We start from the raw sequence: 9,212 nt of genomic DNA on the forward strand, positions 1-9,212 counted from the left end.
GATCTATAGGTTCACCAAGTCCTCTCATTAGCTTACTAGAGGATATTTAAAAGGGATAATTTGAATTGTTCAAATTAATTTGAGGAAACTATATATTAATGTGAATAATATATAATTAATTATCGATATGGTCTATAATTAAATTGGAAAAGTAATATTTGAATAAGATTCAAATTAACTAATTCTAAGTGAATTAGATTCATAAAGAATTAACTAATAGAGAGGTATTGCACATATACATGCGATATATATGATAATTAAATATATACATTAGACTGGGACTAACGTATAAATAGTTATTTAATTATTGAGCAAATTAAAATTAAATAAGTGTTATTAAATTGGGCTAATTAATTAAATAAGTGTCATTTAATTAATTATAGAAAAGGAAATATTTAATTAAATAGGCTAATTAATTAAATACGTGTTATTTAATTAATTACAGTAAAGGAAAATATATATTTACTGAAAAGGAAAATAGATATTAGAGAAAGGAAAATATATTAGGAAAGATCTTTGACCCTTCCCTATATAAAGACCTTCTTATGACCCCTTGGAAATACACATTCCTACACAACTTTAGTTGTAGAGAAACTTTGATAATATATAATTCTCTAGTGTTATTGTGCAGAATTTTCTCTAAGTCATAAATCCTCTCAATTCTCCAAAAATCCTATTCTCCTCTCAGATCCGGCACGAGGCTCTTATGTACATTTATGATGTGCACATGAATGATAGTCAATAAGTGAGAAACATGTTCTTAATCTGATGGTCCACTTCAATGTCGTTAAATGGATGGTGCAGTCATAGACGAGCATAGTCAGGTGTCCTTTATTTTGGAATCTCTTTCGAAGAGTTTTCTTCAATTTTTTAGCAATTTGGTTATATGGTCCACGTCAATGTCGTCGAAATGGACGGTGCGATCATAGACGAGCAGAATCAAGTGTCCTTTATTTTGGAATCTCTTTCAAAAAGTTTTCTTCAATTTGTAGCAATGCAGTTATGAACAAAATACAATACACACTAACTACCCTTCTGAATGAGTTACAGACTTTTCAGTCTCTTATGAAAGATAAGGGACCAGTAGAAGGAGAGGCAAATGTTGCCTATTCCAAAAAGTTCTATGAAGGTTCATCCTTTGGAACTAAGTCTGTTCCTTCAACTTCTGGTACTAAGAAGATCCAGAAAAAAAAAAAAAAAAAGGAAAAAGGAAGATTCCCACTACTAGCAAAGGCAAGGGTAAATTTAAGGCTGATAAAGGCAAATGCTTCCACTGTAAAGTGGATGGTCATTGGAAAAACAATTATCCCAATTACCTTGTTGAGAAGAAGAAAGAGAAGGAAGATAAATATGACTTACCTGTCCCGAAAATTTGTTTAGTGCCAAATGACCATGAGACTTGGATACTTGATTCAGGCGCCACTAATCATGTTTGTCCTTCTTTACAGGGAATTAGTTCCTTTCAGCGGCTAGAAGAGAGTAAAATGACGCTCAAGTTTGGAACAAGAGACGCCATTCAGCTTGTGCAGTGGGAGCTGCTAATTTGTCTTAAGGAAATAGATTTTTGTTTTTAGAAAACTTATACATTGTTCCCAAGATGAAGAGCAACCTTGTTTCTATTTCATGTTTGATTGAACAATCATACTCTATTTTTTCTAATTCAAATGAAGCATTTATTTTGAAAAATCGTGCGATTATTTGTTCAGCTAAACTAAAAGATAACTTATATGTGTTAAGACCAACTGAATCAAAAGCACTTTTAAAATCATGAGATATTTAAAACTGCTATTACTCAAACTAAAAGACTTAGAATTTCTCCAAGTAACCTAGAAAAATGACCAAATGACCTTTTACTGGAAAAAGTTATAAAGTCAATGAGCCTTTAGAACTCATATATTCAGATCTTTTTAGTTCGATAAATGTAAAGGCTAGAGAAGGGTACGAATATTTCATCTCTTATATAGATGAATATTCGAGGTATGATTACTTATACCTAATGGAACATAAGTTTGAACCCTTTTCAATGTTCAAAAAGTACAAAGCTGAAGTTGAAAATCTATTAGGTAAAACAATTAATACATTTTGATCTGATCGGGTTGGAGAGTACATGGATTTAGAATTCTAGGACTATTTGATAGAACATGGAATTCAATCCCAACTTTTAGTACTTGGTATACCTCAGCAGAATGGTGTATCAGAAAGGAGAAATAGAACCTTATTAGATATGGTTCGTTCTATGATGAGCTATGCTCAATTGCCGTACTCATTTTGAGGATATGCAGTGGAGACTGAATTCACATTTTGAACAATGTTCTCTCGAAAAGTGTTTTTAAAACACCTTTCGAGTTACCCTAATGAAACGAGGGGTGGTCTGTCCTTTAATCCTCAAGAAAAATAAAGTGTTTATATCGACAAACGCTACATTTTTAAGAGGAAGACTACACGAGAGATCATAAACCACGTAGCAAAGTAGTACTAAATGAAACTACTGAAGAATCAACAAAGGTTGTTGATAAAGTTGGTCATTCATCAAGAGTTAATGAAGGAGATAGCAATTTAGGTCAGTCTTGTCCTTCTCAATCGTTGAGAGTGCGTCGACACAGTGGGAGGATTGTGATACAACCTGACCATTACCTGGGTTTATCTAAAACTCAGGTTGTCATATCAGATGATGGTGTTAAGGATTCATTGTCCTATAAATAGGCAATGAATGATGTAGACAAGGGCTAATGGGTCAAAGCCATAGACCTTGAAATGGACTCCATGTACTCTAATTCAGTATGGGAGCTTGTAGATTTACCTGAAGGTGTCAAACCAATAGGGTGTAAATGGATCTACAAAGAAGTAGAGATGTAGTTGGAAAGGTACAGACCTTTAAATGTAGACTTGTAGCAAAAGGTTATACCCAAAGGTAAGAGGTTGACTATGAGAATTTTTTTTTTCCCTTGTTGCTATGCTTAAGTCTAAAAGAATTCTCTTTTCCATAGCGACATATTATGAATATGGGGTATGAAAAATGGATGTTAAGACTGCTTTTCTAAATGGCAATCTTGAGAAGAATATCTTTATGTCTTAGCCCGAAGAGTTCGTAGCCCAAGGTCAGGAGCAAAAAGTTTGCAAGCTGAATCGATCCATTTATGGGTTGAAACAGGCATCCAGATCTTGGGACATTATATTTGATACCACGATCAAATATTTTTATCAGAATGTTGATGAACCTTGTATCTACAAGAAAATAAAAAATAATCAAAGATAAAGTAACTTTTCTAATACTTTATATGGACGATATCTTACTCATTAGGGAATTATTTAGAGTACCTTACTGACTCTAAGGAATAGTGTCCTTAGAAACCTCAAGAACTTAAGGATATATTCCCTATATGCTACACTAGGCCAGACATTCGTTATGCAGTGGGAATTGTCAGTAGGTACCGGTCCAGTCTAGGGTAAGATCATTAGCAATGGTTAACAACATTCTTAAGTATCTTAGGAGAACGAGAGAATACAAGCTAGTGTATGGAGCTAAGGATTTGATCCTTATAGGATATACCGACTCCGATTTCCAAACTAACAAGGATTCTGGGAAATCCACGTCAGGATCAGTGTTTACCCTAAACGGGAAGTTGTAGTGTGGTGTAGCACCAAGCAAGGATGCATTGAAAATTCCATTATGGAATCTCAGTATATGGCTGCTTGTGAAGCAAAAAAGGAAAAGGTTTGGCTAAGGATGTTCCTAAGTGATGTTGAATGGTTCCAAATATGGACTTGCCCATCCCTTAATACTGTGACAATAGTGGGGTTGACACTGCTGATTTATTTATAAAGGCTTTCTCGACTATAGTGTATGAGGGTCATCTAGACAATTAAAGTCTACGAGACATGTACACTGGATAATCTAGGGCAAGTGAGAGAAATGTAATGGGTATATGGATGCTCTAATTTATCGTATTTATTTACAATAATCCCGCCTTTGATTGTATACAATCCACTGACTAGAATTTTAGTTCAAGTGAGAGTTTGTTGGGTTTTTGTCATAAAACTCGTAGATAGTAAACGTTATTAATTGATCGTCATCAATAAAGAGTTATAGATGTTCAATAAATAAATGTTATTATTTGTATTGTTGTCTAATTTGTCTTAATAACCCTAAATCCAATAAACTAACATCCAAGACTGTCTTATGAGTCTTGAATTGTATGTGGAGACATACGGGGACCAATGTTCAAGATTTAGCTTAAAAGGTCTATAGTATATGAATAAAGTTGGGTACCTTATCCTGGTAACACTATGAATACGACCTACTTTGTATTCGATAGAAACGTAATGGTCCAATGTGTTCATGTAGGTGACACATGAGTGAAGGTTATCCTATATAAAGGGTTTACATTAGATTGGAACGCGAAATAGTAACCACTAGATGTAACACTGTTGACTAGTTTCGTTCCTATTTCAATAGGATGACCTAGGCGACTTAGTCTCAATCCTGAGTATATTATGAACTCCTATTCACGAGGGATCGTTCTTTAATTTTCGTGGGTGAGGGTGGTCAGATCGCCGAACTAATAAGCCTACCATTTCGTGGACGAGAACGAGTGGGGAGCTGGGAACCTAATTATACAAGATGGAATTCACTTCTTCACTTTTGAGGCTAAGTAAATGAATGTTCCTTTATGTGGTGTCTCCTGGACTTGAACAAAGAACCCTACCCTCTCATTGGCTCGAGAAGGGTTTCTGTATATTGGTTGGACCATAAACAGGTTGTTCATTAGAGGAGCATTGGTACTTAAACCCAAGGGTAAAATGGTAACTTAACCCAGTTGGAGTTAAACACTCGTGAAGGATTAACTCGTTATTACTTGTCTATATCCATGGACACAGATAATATATTTGTAGTGAGAAGAGTGCAACTGTGGGTGAAGATGAGTGATTAACTTAGTTAAAGAGTTTGACCAATTAATATCATATTGTTGGAGCTTCTGATCTATAGGTTCACTAGTCCTCTTATTAGCTCACTAGAGGATACTTAAAAGGGATAATTTCAATTGTTCAAATTGATTTGAGGAAACTATATATTAATGTGATTAATATGTAATTAATTATGGATATGATCTATAATTAAATTGGAAAGTAATATTTGAATAAGATTCAAATTAATTAATTCAAGTGAATTAGATTCATAAAGAATTAATTAATAGAGAGGTATTGCATATATACATGATAATTAAATATATACATTAAATTGGGATTAATGTATAAATAATTATTTAATTATTGTGTAAATTAAAATTAAATAAGTGTTATTTAATTATGAAAATTAAATAAGTGTTATTTAATTGTGAAAATTAAATAAGTGTTATTTAATTAAATGGTCTAATTAATTAAATAAGTTTTTTAATTAATTACATAAAAGTAAAATATATATCTACAGAAAAGAAAAATATATATTAGGAAAAGGAAAATATATTGGGAAAGATTATTGACCATTCCCTATATAAAGAGCTCCTCATGGCTCGTTACAAATACACATTCCTACACCACTTTGGTTGTAGAGAAACTCTGACAAAACACAATTCTCTAGTGTTATTGTGCAGAATTTTTTCTATGCCAATCCTCTCAATTCTCCAACCCTATTCTCCTCTCCCTCTCCAAATAGTTGGATACCACCTATCCTTCTATCAGAACCCTAGAGAATAATGACGTTTCTCTTGTGGTAGTGTTCGAGATCACTCAAGGAGTTGTTCGTGATCGAGACTATTTGGAGATCCGTTCGTTGGAACCTTAGAGAGGCTTATTTGTGGCGCTAGAGAATCTACATAGGTAAGAACCATTTTAGCTCTTTTCCCTATAAGCATGCTAATTTATGTGTTTATTTATTCTGCATAGTATAACGATTTTGTTTAATGTAAAATAGAATTACGGGATGCAAGGCGATCTCATGCGAGACGCTTCTGCTGCAGGATCTGATCCCTACACCCAAATCTTGTTTGAAAATAAATTTGAGGATGGAATCAAATAAAATCAAATCAAATAAGACCTTTATTAAAAAAAATATCTTTTTTTTTTTTAATTCAATTTGAAATTAGCATAAAATCAAATTAGAAAATCTAATAAAAATATAATAATTTAAATCAAATTTTCATTTGGTTTGGATTTCTTAATTTGTCATGGGACCTGGCAGAACCTCTGTAAATAGGACCCCAAACTCTTACATTCCCAACTAAAAGAAAAAGCCATTCATGCAGGTAAAGAACATAATTTTTTTATCCCGAGCCACGGCCCTTGGAGCTGCCAGCCATGAAGGTTGGTATTTGATCGTCCAACTGCACCTGGAGCCACGAGCCGTGAAGCTAAGAAGCCAACTAGCTGCTCCACGAAGTCGCTCAACCACCTTAGCCGCTCCACGAAGTCGCCCAGCCATGCCGAGCCACACCATGAAGTTTCCCAGCCATGCTGAGTCGCCAGAGCCACGAGCCATGAAGTTGCCAGTCCCTCTAGTCGAACACTTCTTCGCACATGTCGACCACCACCGCACCTTGCCGTTGCATTGTTCATTTGTTGCTTGCCATTGAACTTCCACGACCGCTCAACCACTCAATGTTGTTTTGCCACTTATTCTCCACGCTCACTGCTCACCGGAAGCCCGTTAGTGCCCACCGTCGCTCACCGTTTGTGAGAAAAGAACAACGGAAAGAGAAGGACGGGCGAGAGAGAAAGGGGGAGGGGCAACACACGTTGAAACTAGGGTTTCTTTTCATTTATTTATTTTATTTTCAACGCTTTTGTTCTTTCTCTTTTCATCCTTTTTTTGTTATTCTTTCTTTTCCTTTTTTTCTTTCTTTTTTTATTTAACTAAATTAATTTCAACCCTTTTTTCTTTTCTTTTTCTTCTTTTTTTTGTTTTTTTTGTTTTTTTTTTGTTTTTTTTCTTTTTTAACTAAATTAATTTCAACATTTTTTCTTTTCTTTTTTTTAAAAAACTAATTTAACTTCAAATTTTCTTCTTTTCTTTCTTCTTTCTTCTTTTTCTTTTTTAAGAACCAATTTCTTAAAAACTAATATAATTTTTCTCAAATTTGATTTCTTTTTTTTTTTACTTATTTGCCTCTAGTTTTTTTTTTTCCAGGATTTAAGCTATTGTGACTTGAACTCGAGGGGGTATTCATCTTTTTCTACTTTTTCGACTTCCACATATCCCTACAAAAGGTGGGTTTTTTCTTTTTTTTTTTTGTTGCAGTAATGTCTTCAATATGTGACCGCCACCTTTGTTGCTCTCAGGGAAGACTGGCTCATCTGAGCTAGATCATCTTGAACTTAGAGAGGTCTGAACCATCTTAACTTTAGAGAGAGTCGAACCCTCTTCCCCTGGAGAATAATCTTACCCTTAGAGAGGGATAGGTCATTTTCTCCTAGAGAGGGTAAGATCATCTTGCCCTTAGTGAGGGCTGGATCATCTAACCCTGTCGAATTGTCTCACCCTTAGAGAGGGTCAGATCATATTTCCCTTCGTGATGGCTGGGTCATCCTCTCCTAAAGAGGATTGGATCATCTTGTCATTAGTGAAGGCCAAATTATCTAACCCTACTAAATCGTCTCACCCTTAGAAAGGGTCAGATCATCTTGCCCTTAATAAGGGTCGAATCATCAAACGTGCTTGCATCGTCTAAGAATAGTGACATTATAAGGCTTCTTAAATGCTCTCTGTCCATGTAGTCTCAGCATATATTCGAGCCCCATGGAACTCACCATCTTTCGATTCCTACTTCTTTTAAATTGTACCACTGAAACTTATTTCTCCTTGGTGACACTTTTTTTTTTCTTTTTACAGAGCAATGTTTCATTTCATAGAACATGTCTCATCGGGGAAGAAGCATCTTGTAGTTCTTGAAGACAAGAATCAACCTATAACCAATGGACTTAGCTTACTTGTGGAGGAGCCATTAGTTAGTCCCTTCGTAAATGTATGGCCTGATTTGGATAACGGCACGACCCCACTTAGATTATCAGTGGAAGTTCCCTTGACTCGGGGAGAAAAAGTGTGGATATTACAATCCTCAATTCATAACAAAGCTCCTACTCCTGATTAGAGTAGGAGAATTACAATCCTCAATTCATAACAAAGTTCCCTTGACTCGAGGAGAAAAAGTGTGGATGTTAACTCATGTTAACTCTGGAGAATTTAACTTTACTGACTGCTATTGAGAATGGCTAGAGCTCGTAGTTGGTTGAAACGAACGAGCCCTTCACATTATCTGTTTGTTCGATGTGGTGACATCTTCTTTACATATGTATGATCAAAATAGTGACGTGACTCGAGCTTTTTGTGAAACTTGGTGTCCATCGACCAATACCCTTCACACTATAGCGAGTGAATTATCCATCTCTCTATGAGACCTGTGGTCATTCAGCAGCCTTCCGATCAGAGGGGGCCTCTACGAAGAGGTCATGCCCTGTCTTAGAGAGTTAACTAGTTCTCGTGGCAAAAGGAGATACCTCTCAAAGTCTTGTGAACATCTTTTCCAGGCATACCATTCAATAATTTGCTTGCACAAAGAGCGTGCATTGTAGAAAGATCGTGCATCGTCTTCTAAGAATGACTCCCTAGTGACCATTATCTTGTGGATTTCATTTTGGTTCCTTGGGGCTCGAATATATGACAAGCCTGCTACTCGGAAGAAAAAAGAAAATCTCTCCTTCCCAATTTACTCAAAATCCAAATGGCACAAACATCAAGCCTCGGGATTGGTCGAGTAGAAAAAACATGTTATTCAAGGAACTCGGGATAGAATACGATTCGAAGGATAAAATGTACTTGGCTGAATTTTTATCCTATTGGTTCTTTCTTTTTGTTTTCCCGCAATAAATAGCTTACCTCATCTTGGAGTCTTTAAGGTTGCTAGTTCGATGGCCCACGGGAAGATGTATAGCCTCACCATTTTAGTTTTAGTCAATATGTCCATGGTTGGCTAACTTACTATTTTAACACCCATTACACTCTTCCAGTGGATGTCTGGAGTTCAAAGATGACCAATTTTTCTAGCGAAGGTGGCTTAGTTTATTTTGGAGAATATAAAGTGCGAAAACTGATCCAAAAAGGTGCAAATATCTGATGGCACGTGAATTCTTAAAACTGGAGCAGAAATAAGCATCTGATTGATGACAGAGATATATCCTTTCACCAATCCTAACAAATCTCTAGTATGCGATGATGCTAT

The sequence above is a fragment of the Benincasa hispida genome, chromosome 8 (genome assembly GCF_027475165.1).
Source record: "Benincasa hispida cultivar pf3 chromosome 8, pf3_genome.v1.1, whole genome shotgun sequence".
Taxonomy (NCBI): domain Eukaryota; kingdom Viridiplantae; phylum Streptophyta; class Magnoliopsida; order Cucurbitales; family Cucurbitaceae; genus Benincasa; species Benincasa hispida.